Raw genomic sequence first — 20,964 nt, 5'->3', positions numbered from 1 at the left:
CCAACTCTGGTGCCCCAAAAAACACTGATAGGAGACCCCAAGGGTCATGAAATTCCAAATATTTAATAGTGTATTACTGCTTCCTTGGGAGACATGAGGAACTGTTTCAGCTTCTCTTTTCCTTTGCTGAATAAAGTGTTATTTGGAGGTATTTGTTAAGGTTTCCCCAGCACTTTGAGCATAGTTTCAAGTTATTATGGAAACATCCTTATAATGCATAACAGGGGATTGTGTCAGACTCAAGTTACAAATGGATGCTGAGTACTGCAGAATTGCAGTACAAACGTCTTGCATTACCTGCTTAGACATGTGTGGTTCAGTACAGTGGATGCTGAATGTTCTGGATGCTCACAATGGCCTGAATGAAACATACAAGGTCTGAGAGCCAAAAATTCATCCAGACAGAGTCCTACCTGCTTATGGGGAAGGCCTAGCCCTGAATCCATGGGAGATTTGGACTGTGAATGGATGAATCCTTATTGACTTCACAGCCAGATCCCACTGCCAGGAGGCAGCTGAGCCAGTGAAAGGGCCTTTACTGCCTGCCAGCACAACAAAGCCTCAACCACAGCCTGGCATGTCAGGTCAGCTTGGTGCACAGCTGTTTTAGCACATAGCCCAAGAACACACTAAGCGTTTGGAGTCTGACCTCTTGCTTCCAGAGCAGTCTGTACATTTCTGCATATTAAACTGTTGGAGGTCATGCCTTATATGCTTCCTTTTCTTAGATTTTCAGCCTTCTCTCCCTATCCTACTGCACAGCATAACAGACACTGATCTTCTCCACAAGCTGCCAAAACTTACAGGAGCGTGGGCACAAAACTTAGCTTTCCCCACAGGAGTTTTTTACATTCCCTCCAACACCCTGACCAGCATTCACCACAGCCAGAAATCACCAGAACATGAGGGAGTTCAGGAGTTTCTGTGAATCATTTGCTCAAGCCCACTCTTCCTGCTGTCTGTGAGGAAAGGAGTACTTGTCCTTAGAAAGACCAAGGCAAAGCATTTTGCTTCTGTGACAGGGCAGCAGCACGACAGCAGCTTCCTCAATCCCAATCCCTTCACTGCAGCACGCTGTTCCCAGCACAGACAATATTCCCTAGAGCAGTTCAGATTGTGCAGCAGTGCTCAGGAGCCATGGCCAAGCACCCACTGTTCCATATGCTCCTGCACAGATCAGGAGCCTCACCCACATCTGCTTCCAGGAGATGCCTACAACATCCATCCCTTTCTTAGAACCAATGGCCATTCCACTGCTACTTAAATGACGTTACACAGTCTGCTTTAATTCCAGCCCATAGTAAAAAAGATACTGTGGTTTTGTTGATTTCCAAAACTTTAACCTCAAGAAGGCCTTCTAGAATCTAGGGCTCACCAGAGTGGAAACAGAAACATGAACTTCCCCACTGCCCATCTCTCTTTAAATTGTTAGCACTTAAGTATTAGCCAAGTAAGTACCACAATTGTAATGAGAGATGATAAATAATGAATTAAACACTTAAAATATGCTTAAGGTAACTGCATATTGCTGTGAAAGTGCCCAGAGATCAATGAAGAATGGTCTCGTGGTGCCCAAAACTGTACAAATAAAAAATAAAGTGACAGCTACGGGTCTGACAAGCTCATGGGCTAAATAAAAAGCTTACAAGGTTAAAGAGATTCTTTCCATCGACTTCAGTAGATTTTAAGAGGGCTCGAGGGCATCTCTGATGAGACAGCCACAACAATCTCCCTGAGAACACACTCCAGGAGTTTCCTGTGCTTCCGCACTTCAGGATGGGAGCGGAACAGAGCTAAGTAGGCATTTAAAACCTGATTTGTAAAGGCATTCAAAAACTTAAACATAAAAGTACTTGGATCACAGCTTTTAAAAGGTATTGGGGTGCACAAGCGCTACTGATGGAAATCAGTCCTACAGAAGCTCCTATATTCAAATTCAAAAACATCAGTTCAAAATAATGAAAACAAAAACTTAAAATAGACCAACCAACAAACCCCACACAGCACACTAATGATGAAGTTGACAGCACTGCAAAGTAAAGCCTCATTCTTAGCTGCTTAAGAATGACAAGGGGTACACTTCTCATAATAACTCACTTCCATTTTGAAAGCATTCAGAATAACCACCTATCATCACACTACAGCTCTACACACAGAAATGCAGACCATCCTATGCCAAGGTTAGCAACATTTTCCCAATACCTGTTAAAGATACTTCAAGGAAAGCAGGAATTCTTGGTGCCCTATTAAACCAGTGGGACACAAACACATACTGAACAATTTTACTGGTGGGATTTCAAACTATAGAAGGCAAAGTTGGTAAATCAAGTCTTGCTGAATAAAGTTGTTGAATCTGATTTTTTTTTTGTTCCCTGGAAGAATTAATATCACTGCTTTCAAAAGAGGATCTCAGGGGATGGAGGGTTCCCCCCAAATAAGTTTATAATGTCTTCCATTTTGGAATACAAATCAGGCCGTCTGCCGGTCACATGAATGTAACCCAGCATTCCCAGGATCTCTTCTTCTGAATAGAAACTTCCAAAGAAACTGCAGCATTGCATTCAATTTGAATAACATAAAGCATAAGGAGGCAATGAGTGACAGTTTCTGTGAGAAAAGAACTCTTCTAGAAGATATTATGTTTATGTATTTCCAGCACATGAGATTCCCAAAGTCACTGTTTGCAGACACCATGTATGTGTAGAAGGTTAACCAGAACTAGGGGCAGATATTTAAATTTATGCAGCTTGACAGCTTCTTCCACATTAGTAAGCTGCCTCTGTCTTCACATCACACTCTTCTCCTCCCACCCTCAGAACTACATCCCACTTCTTTAGGCAGCACTGCTGCTTGGAGAGGTAGCTGGGAAAACTGAAGTAAGACATGTCTCCCAGCTGAGATTCTCAATTTCATTTTCCCAGTTGCTTTCCTTATTTATTTTGCACATCAGAAGCCCAGCTCTCCTAAGACCCTGTTCACTGCTCTCTCCAACAATACCTCAGAACCAAAACTCCCTTGACTGCAGCTTTTTCTCCTGTCATGTCCCCAGCCAGGTTTTCCAACAGCCCAGTGCCCCAGCAACTCCTCTGCAGTATCCCCAGCAGCAGCACATCTGAGTGCAGTGCAAGTACTGCCTGGAATACAAATATCATATACCACTGAAAATGCATTATAAAATACATCCACACAGAATAAAAGTGATGAGGATACATAGAAGAAAATCCCTAAAGGAATAATGTGATTTCTGTCTTAGTTTATGGACAAGGGGCTGGTACAATCCAGGCATGCTCCATAAGTTTTGACTATTAAAAACAAAAACTAGGAACTTCTCAGTAATTACATCATGGTAGCAATCTGCTTCAGCTGTTACTCTCACTAAAAGTAATTTAATTTCATGTCAGATACAAATACATCCAATTGTGTGCAAAACTGCAAGCACATTTAAAGCCCTGGCACTGGGTTGAGCGGGAACATAGTTTTCCAAGCACCAACATAAATATACAGAGATAAGCAAAGAGAATACAAAAGCCTCTCCCACACAGGCTAAAAGTGTGTGTAAATGTGTGCTTAAAAAGGTTTACCAGCTCTGTGTTTCCTCTTACAGCTTGCTTTTTACAGATTTTTCATCTGTTAGTAGGAAAATCCAAAGCTAAAAGGTCCTATTAGTACTGAAAGGCATTATCAGCAAATTGTGCAGCTGTTTTAGAAAGCATATGTTTATGTGCTATTAAAGGTGTATCACAAATACTGACTAGATGGAATACACAACTTTCTAGCTATAAGGGACAATAAATGTTGTGGCTATTCTAATAACTGAGTAAAAATGTAAGGCATGGCCACAGCTTACAGGGAAACTGAATTCATTTCAGCAAGGGATGGAAAGGAGGTCTAATGGCAAGATAAAGGAGGAAGTGTGACAAGACAGAAAAGGGGATCTTCAGAAAATGAGTCAAAGAATTTCAGCACAAACAGTATGTAATAAGTAATTAATCATATATTTTGGCCGCAGTAACAGAATAACTGAACATGATGTGATATTCATTAATCCCATTATGTATCAACTAGATTTTGTATATTAACTCAGAAGCACAAACTCTGCATGACACACAATAAGATGTGACCACAGAGTTCAGAAATACAAACCATAAACAGCTGCAGGTAAGAATTGCAAATTATGTCATTATTAGTCAGTCTTATCTAAATTATTGCTAGCATTGAGACACTGATGGTTAATCTTCTAGGTCATTCCATAAAGCTCAGCCTCAAATCACCGAAGAGATCAAACCAAACCTGTGTTTGAATTCTGCTTTGAATTGCTAATAAGGTTTTTGCAGCATAAGTAACCAGCAAATTAGGATTCTCCAGAACAACCCCTTATATTCTTCCAAATCTTCCCAAACAGCAATTCACCAGAATGGCATCTAAACCTGAACAACACAGGGTCAGCTCTGCTCCTGCCACTGCTGACCTCTCTCTTCTCATTGTGCTGGTGTCACACATCTGCTGCCTGTTTGTACACAGATTATGAAGTCTCTGGGACAGGGATCCCGCCTTTGTTCTGTGTTTTTACAACATCTGCCACCTAGCAACTGACTACAAACTGATTACTCCTCACTGAAGAGAAAAAAATAGACATTATTGTCCAAAGAGAAGTGAGGCTTATTCCCTACTTTCCCTTTCATGGTCAGACATATTCTATAAAATGTTTTTCAAGTTGATACATTATTCATTTCATTTTCCCAGCCACCATGAGGCAATTCAGAAAGCCATTGTTTCACATACTAAGACTCCTCAAATTACTATAATTATTTTGCACTGCAACTTTCAGGATTCAAAGGGCTTATAAGGAAAAATAGCATGAACTGGAGTACCATTTTCACATGAAAATGGTTCTTGCAGCAAAATTAGATGAATATTGGCTGGGGTTGCAAAATCCATCATACATTGCAAATTACAAAAATAAAAATATTTATCTCTGCACTTGGCACCCCAGAAAATAAAATCAATTTCATATGTGTGATAATGGACAGTCAGAAGTCAAGTTAGCCATGCTTTTGAGTCTCAGTTTTTGACACTAACATCTTAGAAAATTACCTACACTTACAGGGAAAATAATACTGAATTATTTTATTGTCAGTGTGTTATTCTCCATCCATTCTGTTCAAGAACACACCATCCAGAACAGCAAGGCAAATCTGATATTTGGGTTAGAGAACAGAAATCTCAGGCAAATTATGCCTGCCTCTGCAACAGTCCTTCATATTCACAGATTTCTGTTCCACTTTGTATTTTTACTTTGGTATTAGATGTTCCAGCCAGTCCCTAATAGGATGATGTGAGTACTGCTTATGAGTACATTACATCTCATACACCCTAAAGGTCTTTCCCTTTGGCATGTGCAGGAAACACTTCGATACTCTGGTAACAAACTTGTTGGAACCTACTTCAGACTGGAAAAGATAGATGGACTTCCTTGTACAGAACACATTGCCAGACATTTCCTTGCTTTCATAATTCAGGGAACCCAGGCTCTGGAGATCTCAGCTGAGGTAGAATGAGGTCAGAAAGAGGTGTTTTCTTCAGTGGGATTCTTTTGGGTTTGAGGCACACTGGTATGGGAAAAATGCTTTTTCTAACCTTGTTTAGATCTTCTAACAGGCACTACTCAATCAGATTTACCAAGTCCATTCTTTGTCTTAAAGATGTATAAGGATGCCTTTGAAGATATTTATTCCTTAAAGCACAAAATGGCTCCCATGAGAAGCAATAATACCCTTCCATCAAAGACAGGAATATAGCCATCCCATATTCCCCAAACTGCATCTCACCTGCCTCACATTAAGGTATATCTATATTTGGAGAAAAGTCTCTCAGCAGCTAGATAAATGTCTTTATAGCAAAGAGTAAAGCTGAAGTGATTTCATATTTGATAGACTGAATGACACAGTACCATGGGGAATGCATTTTTTGTGGGGGGTTTCATAGTAACACATATCTCCACATCCATAAGTCTGGTAGGTAATGCCTTGGTTGTGATGGATCCCAGCACTTTACATCCCACAGGTTTGCAGTGACCCTATAAAATTACTTTCCATCTTGCTGAAGTTGCAGTGGCAAGAAATATTTCTGACAAATAACCAGGAACCTGGCAGCAGGTCTAATAATGTAGTGTCAGGTTTCAAATGCTGCAGTTATCAGTCAGTCACATCACAGAGCAGGTCATGCATAGCAAAGAGATGCTTTATTAGCTTGAAGGAATATGCAGCATGTAGAAAATGATAGAATGCAACTACTGAGCAGAAGCCAGAACTGAAGCAAAATCCCCATCATGGCCCAGATAATGTGTGCCAGTCACAATCTTACTGGAGATCCATCCTAACCAGCACACATTAGTTAACAGCACAACAATTCGGAAGCTGTCCAGGCTCAAACCTGAATTTTGTCTTCTTTCTTGAGGTGAAAAGAGTAAACAGACAAGGAGGAAATTGATACACTTCCCTGAAAATGCAAGTCATTAAAAAAACCATAACAAATAAAGAACTTCTCTGAGGCAATTTTTCACACTAAGACAGTGACCCTTGTCCTTTTCCAAAACAGACCAAAGCACTTCTCCAGACAATCACAACCAAGTGCAGGCCTTTTATTATTCAAGAGGCATAAAATGGTTATAAAGAGAGGAATGCAATCTTCAGGGATATAAAAAGGAATGACTAGAGGTCAGGGGCCTCCTTTACTAACAAGCAGTGAACAACTGCAATTCACTATTGTTGGGCTACTTTGTGCAAACCAAACATCTTAATAAAACACATTGTATATGGTGCTAAGCATTTATGAGGTGAGCTGCCTCTATGGACAGTCCTCGGCCTTACTCTGTCTTCCTAGCACTTTGCTGTAAGATTCAATAGTTCCTTTAAAAGAATTGTTGAGCTGATGGCAAATGCTAGATATGAGAAGGATTTTGTTACAATCTCTCATTTGTTGCAGGAAAAACAAAAAAATATTCAAATAGTTGCACAAGAAAAAACAAACTTGTTCTGTCTTACTTGATACAGCAATGGATACAGGAATGTCATATTTGTGATCCCTTATGTGTGATACAAATGTTGGACAACATCTATAAGTGTCAAGGTACTGATAGATATCAAAGAAATATTAAATACCCATGACTTTCTATTTGCAGGATACATTAGAATCAAATTCACTTTCCTCCTGCTTAATTTAAAAATAATATTTCAAGTTCCAATGTGATTCAGAAATCTTTTCACCAGAAGCAATAGAAGGTGGGAATTTTTGTCCCCTTCTCCTCCCTACATCAGCACACCTGAATCCCTGGGCCCTTAGGAATATGGAACTGATATCACTGCAGCAGTACAGAGATTGGGAGAAATCTTCCGAGCCAAAACTGGGCTCATCACAGAAGGGTTGTTAACAGTAAATGGGAAATGCATCAGAACCAAGGGTGGAACATTAGAACATTACCCAGAGCATCTGATGAATATTTTTTTCTTCTTTGTTGGCAGAAAAAAAAATCTACATAATAAATCTGATTGCCTTGAAACTGATTGCAGCTACTACCCCAACTCCTTGTTTCCCTCATCAGTCACCCTAGCACCCTGAAATCTGCCTTACCCAATCTATCCCACATCCTCTTGCTGTTCTCTCAGAGGTGCCAGCCTCATGTCACTGATACCCTGCTCTAGCTCAGTGTCACCAACTGATGAGTGCCACACAAGGGACACCCCCAGAGCACTCGAGAGAGCTCTCCCTGCTGAGGGCTTTCTCAACAGCTGCCTGTGATTGGTGAGTGCTGGCGGAGGAACATACCCACCCTCAAGGGAAACAATGCCAGAGAAACAGCACAGAGCTATAAAACAGTACTGACACTGAGACCCCTCCTGCAGAAAGGTAATTCACATCTTTTGTGGGCCATATTCTGCAAATATATTAAAAACAGTATTTAATGGGCAAGATCAGTATTTTCAAGTGGAGGCTATAAAGCCGGTCATCTCCATTTGCACTGAGGACTTGAAGGAAACAGCCTAAACTTCTGAAGTGCTGAGAACCATCTGCTCTTATTTGCCTCAGTAGTTATGAAAAATAAACTGCTTAATTACATACTTTGGCACGGACCTGATTGGCTAACTTCTGACTGCATACGCAAAAAAAAAAAAAGAAGTGTCTGAAGTAGAATGATCTCACGCTCAAAGAAAATATTGCTTCCACTCACCATTTGGCCTTCTCCACATCCTTCATTCAGTTCCAGAGTAACTATTTAAAACAAGTCTTTTCCCCCTCCCATCTAATGCTATATTATCAGTAAAAGCTCATATTTAAAATGACAAAAAAGTTTTTTCCCCTCCAAGAGAAGCAACACCAAAACACAAAATTTTACAGTGCTCATTGCTAGAACTATCTGTATCATGAACTGAAATATATGCAATCAAAAAAATACCTCAGACTATCATATTTTTCCAGGCATGCCTCTATCACAAAATGAAGGGCAATGTGGAGATATGTAAACTAGCAGAAGCACTAGTAGGACATAGATATGGTGCAGTGAAGCATCATAAAGCCTTATATCACACTACTGCACCCAGGCTGAGCTCTGCCATCAATCCAGGCTTCCTGGCTCTGATACTGTCTTGTTCTGCTGTGGCCACACCAATTATATTCCGCTTTATTGCTGTGAAAAAATGCCTTTGATTCTTCAGGGGAGAACTAGCTCAGACTTGCAAAGGAACCAGTAAAATAAGAATAAAACTCTAAATGTAAGAAAGAGGACAGTTTTAAGCATTGTTCTTATTACTTTGTGTAGAACTATACTTTTTAAGTGCACACAAACACACACAGGTAAGACACATGGTGGGTTTGGAGGGGTGAGTTTTTTAATGCTGCTGTAATTCTGAAGGATCTTGAGCTTAGATTTGAAGCTGCTGCCCAGAAAGGTCAGTCTGAACCACAGACAATATACACCATCGTTGACATTGTATTTCTTAATCATATTGAAGCCCTAATCCCCACCAACACATCTACAAGCTGCTTCAGCACTAACAGCTTATAGGGTGACAAAGATGTTTGAGAATCTACAAGGGTAATAAAATGCATTTACATGGTCTCAAGTGATAAGCTGTCTCTATGTCAGAAACCAGTAAAGTTTGAGGTACATCTGTCATTTCCCATCAACTTTTGGCTCAAATGCTTGGGTTCTTTTCCAAAGGAGAGGAGCCTTGGCTAGGAAATGTGACATGGTCTGACAGGATTCAGGAGGGGATATCAGAAACAAGACAGAGCAGGGCATCAGAGAGTACATCTGCCTCCAAAAAATCAGCCATTCCAATGCTTGGCTAGGAATAAGTAAAAATCTCCCCCAGCTGGCAGATATCAGTCAAGAAATGAGAATAGTACCTATGCCAGTCAAGATAAAGATAAAGAATATTTTAAGGAAGTTTTGATAATGTCAAAAGATAATGATTTTTACTCAAAATAATGTCATTTTTTCATGGATTCTTAATTAAAAAAAAGCATATGACATAGCTTTGTGCTTGCATAAATTGTTAATTTAATGAGTCATACCAGCATACCTAGCTTCTAAACAGCATCATTTTCCAGTGAATCACAAAGTGATTAACAAGTCTTTATTGTTTGTTTTGCCCTTGAGAATACAGGTTCTCAAAGAGGCATAATGCATTATTACCTTTGGGTACATTTTAGGCACATGACAGCTCAGAATGAGACACCTTTTCCAGAGATTTTTCGTGTCCATATCTAGAGCTCTTAAAACAGACCTGTCCTTCAGATAAACAGCAGCACTAACAGGAATATTTGCTTCTATAGTCTATATTAAAAAGCTGCTAAATCAGAAGTAGAAACACTCAGTTACACTGAAGTACAATATTCTGAGTTCAGATAGAAAATAATTTCCTTTTTGCCAAGGAAATGTACATCAAAATTAACAAATAATTGCTATTTCAACCCAATATGCATTTCTTGAACAAAATATGCAATCATACTCCACTGCAAACACTGAATACATTTTCTTCCTCAGAAAAATTCTATCTTTTTGGGGTGGTGCATCCTTTCCCCCTTCTATGCTGCTCTGTGGTCTGAGAAATGCTTGCTGGACTTGGCCTTGATGAGCAGCACCTTGATGAGCCAGTTCTACCTCACTTATGGAGATAAAACTGTTTGTGAGACTGTATTGCAACCCACATGAGGAGATGGTTCTCTTGGTAAAAGAACACTTATTTTATCCCATCCTTCCACTGCCTAACTCAGCTCACTAGATATTTCCTTGAATAATTGCCACTACACAACTGCTAAGAGGGGGGGAAATGAGAGCAGAGGACTGCACTGGTTTTGTCAGGGGTACACTTGATTTTCCACAGAGTAGCTGGTGTGGAACTGTGTTTTGGAATTGTCACCAAAACACTGTTGTACAAATTGAAAACTAAGGAATCTTGTATTTGTTTCTACAAAATTTCAGGATACTTGATACTGAAATAATTCCTTTCTAATGCTGTTTCTCAGTGAATTGACACAGCAGCAAAAAGGAGTATATCTATACTATTACAGCTTCAGCATGAATTCATTGGCAGGCAGGAACTGTATCCTTGCCTCTCCAAAGTTTGTCTTCCCAGGTTTTATGGAGTGATTCAAGGCAAGAATCCAGGTTAAGATCGTGCAATGTCCTATCCATAGAAAACTCATGTGCCTAAATAGCTTTAAATTCTTTAGCACCAGCCATTCTCCACCTGAATTTTTGTCACCCTTTTGATCCTTAGTCTGTTGCTCTAAACAATGCTTTGCTGTGCTTCTCTTCAGTAGGGACTATCAGAGAACCCACAGCTTGGTCTTCTTCCCATGTCCTTCCAAGCATGGCATGTCTGCAGTATTTTCCATAGGAAAAAGTGTAAAGCAATTGTAATGCAGAGTTTCTTCCATTTGCTTTTCTGAAAGCCTTTTTTTTCTTTTTTAACCTTTCGTGGTCACACAAAATACACACTTCTTCCCAAGTCTCATGTTTAGTGAAGTATAAGATTACATACAAACAGTTTCCAAATCTCTACTCCCTTAACCTGCAGCCAGAAATACAGTCTGGATGGAAAACACCTCACAGATATTGTTGCCATGGCAAAGCTTAATACAAGTTTAGAGACTGGGCATGCAGCCAAAAAGAAAATGAGGAGAGCTGACACATGACATTCCCCCTTTGTTTTTTTCACATAATTTGCTTTCTGCAGCTCATCTCAAGAGCACAAGAAATGTTTCAGCTTCAATTATCTCCACAGGAGCTTCATTTTTCCCCCCTTTCCTTTTTTCCTCTAAGAAAACAATCAGAGCTATTGCGACTTTTTGGGATTTTTTTCATTTCAATTCCCAAACAATTACATATGCTCATTGCAAATAATTCCTAAAAATATTGTTAGCATATGTTCCATTGATTTCCTCTTTATTAAAATAAACTAGATTTGAAGATGGGAACACAAACCTAATGGCTTCTCTTCAACAACAGTTTAGTTTTATAGCCATTAAGGGCAACATTTTCAGGGGGGAAAAAAGTACCAGTATATGGTAAAACACATTTTAATCTTTTTCATATCATTCTAAACTGAGCTTACAAACCCTGACACTTATTGTATCACTGTTTAAGTCCCATCATTTTCAGCCAGTGTTGGGCAAGGCCAATATAACCTGATCCAGCAATTGCATCCAGCTAACTTTAACAAACTCTACAGTAAAATTCCAGTATCTTGAAATATAGAGATTCTATATAAGGTATAGAGCCTCCAAGCCCTCTGATCCATTATTTTGTGAACTTGGCCAAAGCCATCACTCTGCAGGGGTTCTGGTGGCACAAGGAGTTGGTGGCCACTGCCAGCCCAGTCCTGGAGCAGCCCTGGCCCAGGTGGGGCTGCCTCCCCCCAGTGCTGCTGAATGCCTGACTCAGCCCCACTGTGCTCCCCCGCTGCCTCTTCCCTTTCTAGCCCCAAGACACCTGAGCAGAGCTTTCAGCAGTCACATGAGCACAGCCTACAGAATTCTGCACCTGCTGCTTGTCTGAGCCCTGTTGGCATTCTGCCACAATTCCAGAAAGCTTCTTTCCTTTGGATAGCAATGATGCTAAAGGTTGAGCACATCTGAAATCAAAGCCCTGGTCTGCTACAACAGAAAGCAAATTGAACTTAGCATCTGGTACCTATAACCTGGTCATACATCTTCTTTATTCCAAACAAACAATTCCATAAAACTTCTCCTTTCAAATATTCTGAGGTTTTCATTTTATTCAAACTCCAAAACAAAATTTAGAGTATCTTTTACATGAATGAAACATTGTCTCCCAATTGATTTTAAGAAATCCATTACAAAACAAATAACTTCATGGCAAAAAGGAAAGGTTTGAGCTGTTCCACTGTATTCTGTACATCACAGTAATTAGTTGGAGGCCTAGATGTCTGAACTCTTTCGTAAGATGTAGGCTGTCAGACATGCCTCTTAGCAGGATTTGTAGCAAACAAGCAAACCCTTGGTGAAGCATTCTAAAACTCAGAAATACTTTAAACTCACACCCTCAATGAAATAAAATTGTGAGGCAGGAAAGTAATCAGTAGGCTAGTGCATAGAATAAACTTGTACAGCAGGTGTAAGGTGGACAACCCTTTGAAATGCTGAAGCTTTCAGTAGCAATATTAAATTAGAAGGAAATAAAATAGAAACATGAGCCACTGATTCATGATCTTGAGTTTATAGAGAAGGGCTGGTAGTCACTACCGTTAACTACAAGGACAGCCATTGTCCTGTCACATGGAAGCAATCACTTATTGGCAAAAGCACCTGTAGGGATGCTACAAAGCATAAATGCCACAGGCAGGCATTTCAGTAAGATCAGGAGTTGTTTCACATCAGTGGCGACAGTGTTCATCTGAAATGACTCAATGTGGACTAGGTTGAAAAAAGCACCCTATAACCTGATGGCTTTATGAACATAATGAGAACACTGCATGGCAGTACAGGAGGGTTCACAACTGCTGCAATCTATTTAGCCATCTGTCCAGCAAAAGGTCACTGTAATTAACAGTTTAAAGACACATACTGACATGGAAAAGTAGAGGCCAGGCTTCACATAAAAAGGGAATCTAAATCAAGAAAATAAATGCTTTGGTTCCAGAGATAACACCATTAATTTCTTCCAGAACACAGATCCATTCCCATATAAAGTGCTGTAGAAAAAGCCTAACTCAGTCCTTCACAAAAAGGCTTTAGCAACCCCATGAGGCAAGTAGAAATATGTTAAATTCTTATTGAGTGAGAAATACATGGGTATTTTCATGGGTATATCCATAAAATCCAGCTGTTAATGAGAATTTAATATCTGCCAGCTGCCATAATCAAGACACAGCAACTCAACTAGTTTAAATATCACAGTTAAAGAATGACCACCTGCCAAAGCACATTTAACTTCAGGTACCATCTCTGCAATTGACAAAATAGACATCCATTCCAAAGATAATCCTAAAATTACCATTTTCTCACTTAGTGGATTTATGTGATTTAACATGCAGTCATTTTCTCATTAAGACCTAAATATAAAGTACTTGAACAAGTGATTGCTGTATTCAAACCATTTCAGAGCACTTCTTTAATCGTGTTCCTGCCTGTGGTACCCAGAACATGCAATGATTTGCTTTTAAAAGCCAGCATGCTGTAGGAGTCAGGGATCCTCAAGCTGCTTCCCACATCCAGTTGCTGTAGGAAGCAGCTGCCCACTGGGGCCTGGACAGGTCCAGCATTAAAGCCAGCCAGCTTTTCTGCAGCCTCCCCTGCAAGCAAGGTCACCACTGCAGAGACCCCATCTAAGCCTTTGAAAACCTGGACCTTCAATCCTTCGGACCTGCTCTTGTCCTCCCAGAGTTCTGGTTTATCAGATAACCCTGGAGCAATGACAATTACACATCCTGAGCCAAGGACACAGTCACTGCCAGTGGCCTTGCACCTTCACCAGGGCAGCTGGAAACTGCTGTATGGCAAATATACACACACTTCCACAGCTGAAGGAAGGGAGCAGTGATTGCCAAAGCCTGCTGATTAGCTAACACCAGACAGGTAACAAGTGATATCATTTACTGGAGGGGAAAAAAAACCAAAACAAAACCAAAACAAAAACCCACCAATTCAATTTTAAGAGCAAAGTACTTTTCCTTACAGAAATGGTGACACATTAAAAAACCGGATTTACAGAGGTAGCAGATTTTCTCATGTAAATGGATCCTAAGTGCATCTGAGATATTAAAAAAATAAATCAGTCAAGTTTTTTAAATTTACTGTTCATAGGCTCCACATTATTTACTTGCTAAGGTATCAAACTGCTACAGGAATAACCATGTCTAAATACCACCTTCCCAACCTCAAAACAGCCCTTCTCAAAAGTCACAAAACAGTGCAGCTTTCAATGAAAACTAGCAGAAAGCTAATAGCCAGATCTCTTTAAATATAAGTGTATTCTTAATTTCCATTTGCTACAGTAAAGTGTGACAGACACAGGCTGGATCATGAGGCTTGTGAAAATCAGAACACCCCCTGAATTCTTAAAGAGCTTTCAGGTGTGCCCAAATATTTCTGGCACACAGTGAACAAAGTCTGAGATATGACATGAAACGAAGATGTTTTTAGGAATACCATTTCTATTCCTCACATTCCATGAAGGCATAGAAAATGATGCCACATATATCCAGCCCTAGCTTCTAATGATGGCACTGCAACATGAATTTTGAGAGGGGTTCCTAAACAATATATCTTTAATATAGTTCATCAAAATGATGATACTCATCTATCAGAGCAACCTAGGTGACACAGGGGTTTGGGGTGGAAGAGGACAGGACAACACTGCATGAAGCCAAACCTTCAAGTACCAAGGCACTGAAAACTAACAACTGCATTTAGAAGTCCATTCCTACCCTAGTTATCTGACCATTCATAATGAAAACAATCTTAGCCAGGCACTCTGAGTTATTTCACACAACTATCTCTAATTACCTGTTAAAAAACTTATTCATTAGTGACCACTGTGTTACAAGAGGGTTTCAGAAGCTGGGACTGGCTGGAAAGCAGTACATTAACTAAAAATGCCTTCCTAATCAGAATTCATAAAATAACTTGTACAGCTCTGTTCTCTAATAAATAACAAACCTTGTGTTGAAATGCTTTCTTCCTCTCATTCACAACAACATGAGATATGGTATTTCAGTCCTGTTCTCAATAGGCATCCATAATAAATATATACTGAATAAATGACATACTCTTCCACATCTAGAGAAAGGCCATTAGTGAACCAAACACTGAGAGACCTCTGGACACCAGTAACTAAGAACACAGCCATTCTCTTCAGCTTTCCATTTCTTTTTGACCTGTTTAGTATTTGGGAAAACACCCTAAAACTTTAAATAATAGTTTTGAAATTGTCCAGTGATTTAGGATTACACAGAGTTGAATGCTATATTATTCAGATATTTGTATCCCTTTAATTAAAACTTATGACTTCATAGCACAAGAAAAGTTTGTCCTTGAGGTGAGATCACAGAAACAACCTACCCAACAAAGGTGTTTGCAGGTTACATGAAATGCCAGGAACATTTTGAAGAGCATGTAATGGATGTTAGAAATAAAGTTGCTTCAAGTTTTCCTCTTCCCCCACAAAATTATTTCAATGACAAAAAACTCCTGCTGTTGAGAATGAAAAACTAAGTCAATAGTCACACAGCCAAAGCAACAAAAATCCTCAGGTTTAGAAAATTAGTATGGCCTTGGAAAGAGCCAACCCACAGGTGAGAGCAGCCACCCCCTCACTCAGCTGTGAGCAAATCCTTAAGTTGCTCTTATTGGTTTTCCCTGAACTTACTGAAGGCACTGCTGGTTTTTTGTCTTGGCTTTAGACAACAAGAACTCCCTATATGGGGGACTTTGTCTCTTCACAGAAATCAGTCTCTATATAGAAGTTCCACAGAATTTTTTTTAAGCACTTCACAAATAACATCTCCATACAAAATGCTTACTTCCATACAAAATGTTTACTTTACCTTATGTGAACAATCCAAACAAGCATAATATCCTCTGTGAGAAAGGCAGGAGAAATCTGCATGCTTTTCCTCCTCTGCAAATTATGCAAGCACCAACACAACCCCCCTGGGACTACTCCATTAGCATCAGGTTACATTGAAGCAGCATCAAAAGCCAGAATACATCTCCTTAAATCATGCAGCACACACTCTGCACACTGTGCCCAATTGCAGAAGTACAGAAAAACAAAGGGGCAGTTTCTAATGTCACAGCTGACTTAAGTGTGATTCAAAGAGCTCACTGAGGTCAAAGGGGGGAAAGGGCTGGCATAAATCTCAATGTAATTCCACTGAGTTGTGTGTAAGCACAGCTCTTGAGGCAGATTACCTGCCACAACATGGCCTCTCAAGCTCCTCTTGGAGTGCACTAAATTCCCGGCGTATAAAATTACCATGACCTATCAGCTGTGGTGGTTTAGACCCACATCTGCTCCCACCATGTAGTACTCCACATCCCACTGCAAGTGACTCTGAGTGCAGGTACCTCTAGGCTGGCTGCTGCTCCATAACCACAGCGACCCAGGCAGGGAAAATCCATTTGCAATTGTTTGTAGCCACAGTCTCAGCACTCCCAGGTTCAGCTGGAGTCAGCCTGAAACAGTCTTCTTTATCCTGTGGGGTTGAAAAAAAGCATCCTTTCAGAAAAATAACACAACAGGAGCCCATAGCAAGCTGCTGCTAAGTGGGTGGCTGAAAGGGTCACATAAAGGTCCTCCAGATCAAAGAGCAGAATGATACCTCTAAGACAGCCAAGAACAAATCAAAGCAACATAGGCAGACTTCTGGCAACAATGAAGCTGCTGGGCAATAATAGAGGGCACAGAGAGAGCCACAATACACAGGTCAATGAGGATAGGAACTCAAACTGATGGGGTGGGGAGGAAAACTTCAACTGCTACTCTGGTTCTCAGATGAACACAAGAGCCAGAGGCAGCCTAAAACCTAGGAATTTTGTGCATCCTGGGACAGGTTCCACTACACACTGGGGCTGGGGAGGAGCATTTCGCAGCACTGCACCTTTCAACAATATGAAACACATATCACAGCACCTTAATAAGAGTGTTGCACAGCATTCTAACAGGGTATTTCATGTTGCACAATGCATTAATAGACAGAAGAGACTATTTGGGGAGAACATGATATAACAGTGATTTGCATTCACATGAGAATTCACCAAAAAAAAAAAGAGGTATTTATGTGGTAGGAACAAGAGGCAGACACTTAGTCTCTTCTGTTCAAACCATTTTTTTGTAGAACTGTATTCTACCATATTTCCCCAAGACATAAAATGGAATTTTAAGAAGTAGTGTTATATAATGGTGATGGCATTGCAAAGCAGAGCTGCCCTGCCACTTGCTCTAGACTAGACCACTGTGCTTTTTCTGTACCTCAGGGGAACTAGTCTGGTAAAGTATTTTGTTCTGTATCTTTTTGTGCTCTTTTTTTACTTCTAAACAGCCAACCCTCTGATTTCCTTAGTATACAAAGAAAAAAATTAATTAGTTCTTCAAAATAGATTCCTACACTATTGCCAAACTCATTAATGCAAACTGAGCCCTTCCTACACCTCCTCTCACACTCAGCAAGCTCCCCCCAGCCCTGCTGCCCTTCCCAGAGCCAAGCTCTCCTGAACAGGCACACACAGGCATATTAAATGCACACCACATAAAGACATAGGGGGTAAATTTTCTTTCAAATAAAGGCTCTAAGAGAAGAGGTGTTAAAAACCAGAATCTTTCGTTTCAATACTGGAAAAAGTCCAAAGGGGTGGTAACACAAATAAAAGATTTTTTTCTTAATCTGTGCTGGAAATTGGAAAGAATAACAACCATCTGCTACTTTCAGTTTTCTTGTGGACACTGTATTGAATGATGCAGTGTTTTGCCTTTCAGTGCTTCAAAAACTGTGCAAGGATCTGCAGGGGAAGCTGAGAGGAAAGGAATAACGAGACTGAAGATGGCCCCGATGTCTGAGGTCCAGACAGCTCAGCAAGGGAGCTCGGAGCTGCCAGGAAGGCAGTGAAGGGACACAGCAGGACCCAGCAGAGCCACAGAGCCAGCAGCCTGAGTGCTCAACAGCTCGCTGCAGAGAGCCTGCCTCTGAGCCAGGGCTCGGTGGAAAATAACAGCAAGAAGGAGCTCAGAGCAAAAAGAGCACTTGGCCTGAGACCATGCTGCAGGCAGGGACTGTGCTTCTCCAGGAGCAGCTCACTGCAGCCCCTCAGTGCTGGGAGCAGCTGGCCCCAGCCAGTTCCTGCCCCCACCAGCCCCTGGCACTGCCCAGAGCCCTCAGTGCCTCCAGCCATGCTCTGGTGCCCTGCCACAGCTGTCCCACATCCCTGCAGTAGGCCAAGCTGAAAGCAGCTTGCAGAGCAGAAACCTTTTTCTGCACCTCATTTTTTCCAAGCACTGGCATATTCCTGTACTGACTACCTAACTGTGAACTCCCCTACCATTTATTTCCAACTTCCACCACTTTAACTTGAACTTGACTCAAACGTTTGGGTGTGTGCCCCAAAACAACCACAAAAATTGTAGTAATTCCATTTAATAAAACTAAAGAACAAATGCTAAAAACTTTAGTGTACTTGCATAGATTCAGGTATTCAACAGATTCAACAGCCAGACCTACCAAAACCAGCTGAAGTTATCAAGCACAAAAAAAAAAAAAAAAAAAATCCATGTAAGCATACTAAATAATATTTAGAAATTCCAAAGCATTATTCTTGACACTTCATAAGCTAGTTCCAATATTCTTTGGAAGCACTGAAGAAAAATGCTCAAATAAATATTAAAATTCACTTTAAAATAATACTAAACAAATAAGTTTGTTTTACTTAAAATTTCATTAGTTTTGAGAAAAATGTCTATTAAGAACTCACCATACTGCATTCCCATTATCTTTTCAACTTTAGTAATTTTTATTACAATATAAATGGAGCATAAAAAGTTGAAGGCAAAATTCTAATAAGCACACACACAAGCTTTTCATAAAAAAGACATTGTAGAAAGTATCTCACATACCAAACACAAAAATACAATTTGAATTTGTAATGAAACCAATTATGGTTTCATAAAAATACTCAAGAAATAATACTCCAAAATGCTTTCATGAAACATTACTGTTACATCAGACAACTTCATAAAACACTAAAAATTACATACCATAGCCACAACTCCAAAAGTCACTAAAACCAGCTCCATACTCACAGCAAGTGCCCTCAAAGCTCTCTCAACATCTTACTAACTCCCCACCTCTCCAGCATTTAACTCCTCTCACAAGCCCAAACCATCCTGCAGCTGTTATATACCCACCCAATTTGTTTCTGTGATTGAAGTCAGCTGCAGGCAATTGAGACTAATGATGATCAGGTGATCAGAGTCTCCCAGAATAACAAGGGCCATGACTGACACTCTCACCCATGGCAACTGGGGAAAACAAATGAAAAAAACCAAGACCATGCTGGACCCCACCACCATGAGCCTTTCTTCGTGAAGGACCCAGCTTCTGATCATTTAGGACTTCATTTTTATTGCTCAAAAGTTGGAACTTCACTGACTTTCACAGGGCAACATAGCCTAGCTCACTAAGCCCCAAGGAGCTGCCAACATGTCCCAGGCAGAAGCTGCAGCGGGGCTCCCACAGGACCCTGACCCCAGGGGCAGCCAGCTGTGGGCTGGGCAGGTCCCTGTGCTCCAGGGAGTCCTGTCACACACCCTGGGTCACTGTGGGGATGGCACAGTGAGTGGAGCCTGGGGCTGATTCCATCTGGCTCCACAGCAGCCCCACAGCTGGGCACTGCAGAGCTCCAGAGAAAGTGTGAAACCTTGCCAGGCAGCAAGAAAATAGGTGTAAGAAAAAGCCCTGCAACCACCAAGGTCAGAGAAGGAGGGAAAGACCAGAAGGTCCTCCAGGCATCTGAAGGGCACAGAGCTCAGAGAGTAGCCCACACTGGAGCAGGTGGAGGTGCCCTGAAGGAAAGCACACTCGTTGTACAAGTAAATTATAATGGAGTGATCACTGAAAACCCTACACAGGGAAATCATCCTGACACAAAGACGCTTTACTACTTAGTTCAACTATGCCTTGAACCCAAATTATATTTAGCCTTGTTTCTGTGGTATTTATTGATATTCTGCACACTGACCCTTTCCTAAACTTTAACCTTTCCTTGAAAGTACCAGTAGCTCTTTTTCAACCCAGTTATCTCCATCTCAGCCATGGGCAAAGGCAGTTTGCTTCACTTGATGTCATTCCCATTTATCTTTGCATTCCCATCAGCCCTCAGAAAGGCTCTTGGGGCAACCCCTGGCAAATTGCTCAATCCTTCCTCTTCCTTGCGCCAATATTTTAAAGGTTCCTTTTGATCTTAGCTGCAAGTCTAGGATGAATAAATCTCACCAGACCAGCAGAGGCTACAAAAACAAATCACAAATTTTATCATTGCTCCATTGTCCTCAAGGACCCTTGGCATTTTGTGGAGTCTATCTTCTCACAAGCACTCTTCCAGCTCCAGTTAGTTTATATTTCTAGCACTGTTCAGTATAACCCTGATTTCTGGCAGAAAGTCATATAAAAGTAAGTAGACTTGTTAGAAAGATATATATATTTATGCACACACAACTTGCTTTCATTCTTTAGTTATAAATAACGTCAGGTCTTCTCTGACTAAAGTAATGCAACTTTCAACATCTTTATAACAAGCCAAATTACATCCCTGACCCAAATACCCTCTGTTTTTATAGCCAAATTGTATTTCTGTTGTGAATGCTTTGCTTAGGTGAAATTACCTTCAATTTAGCTTGCACTATATTTACAAAGTCATGCAGTGGTATTTTTGCCTTATGCTTCTCCA

The 20,964-nt window shown here is 40.6% G+C and overlaps 1 long non-coding RNA gene across 1 annotated transcript in view; it reads left to right on the top strand.

Annotated features, from left to right (window-relative positions):
• The window catches only part of LOC141729854 (uncharacterized), a 48,488-nt gene extending 29,870 nt beyond the window's left edge, over window positions 1-18,618 (top strand). The window contains exon 3 of the long non-coding RNA XR_012581378.1: window positions 18,002-18,618. This is a non-coding gene — a long non-coding RNA (uncharacterized LOC141729854). The remainder of the gene's footprint in view (window positions 1-18,001) is intronic.
• Window positions 18,619-20,964: the final 2,346 nt, after the last annotated feature.

Source organism: Zonotrichia albicollis, chromosome 8 (assembly GCF_047830755.1).
Source record: "Zonotrichia albicollis isolate bZonAlb1 chromosome 8, bZonAlb1.hap1, whole genome shotgun sequence".
NCBI lineage: Eukaryota > Metazoa > Chordata > Aves > Passeriformes > Passerellidae > Zonotrichia > Zonotrichia albicollis.
This window is presented reverse-complemented; position numbering and strand designations above follow the sequence as displayed.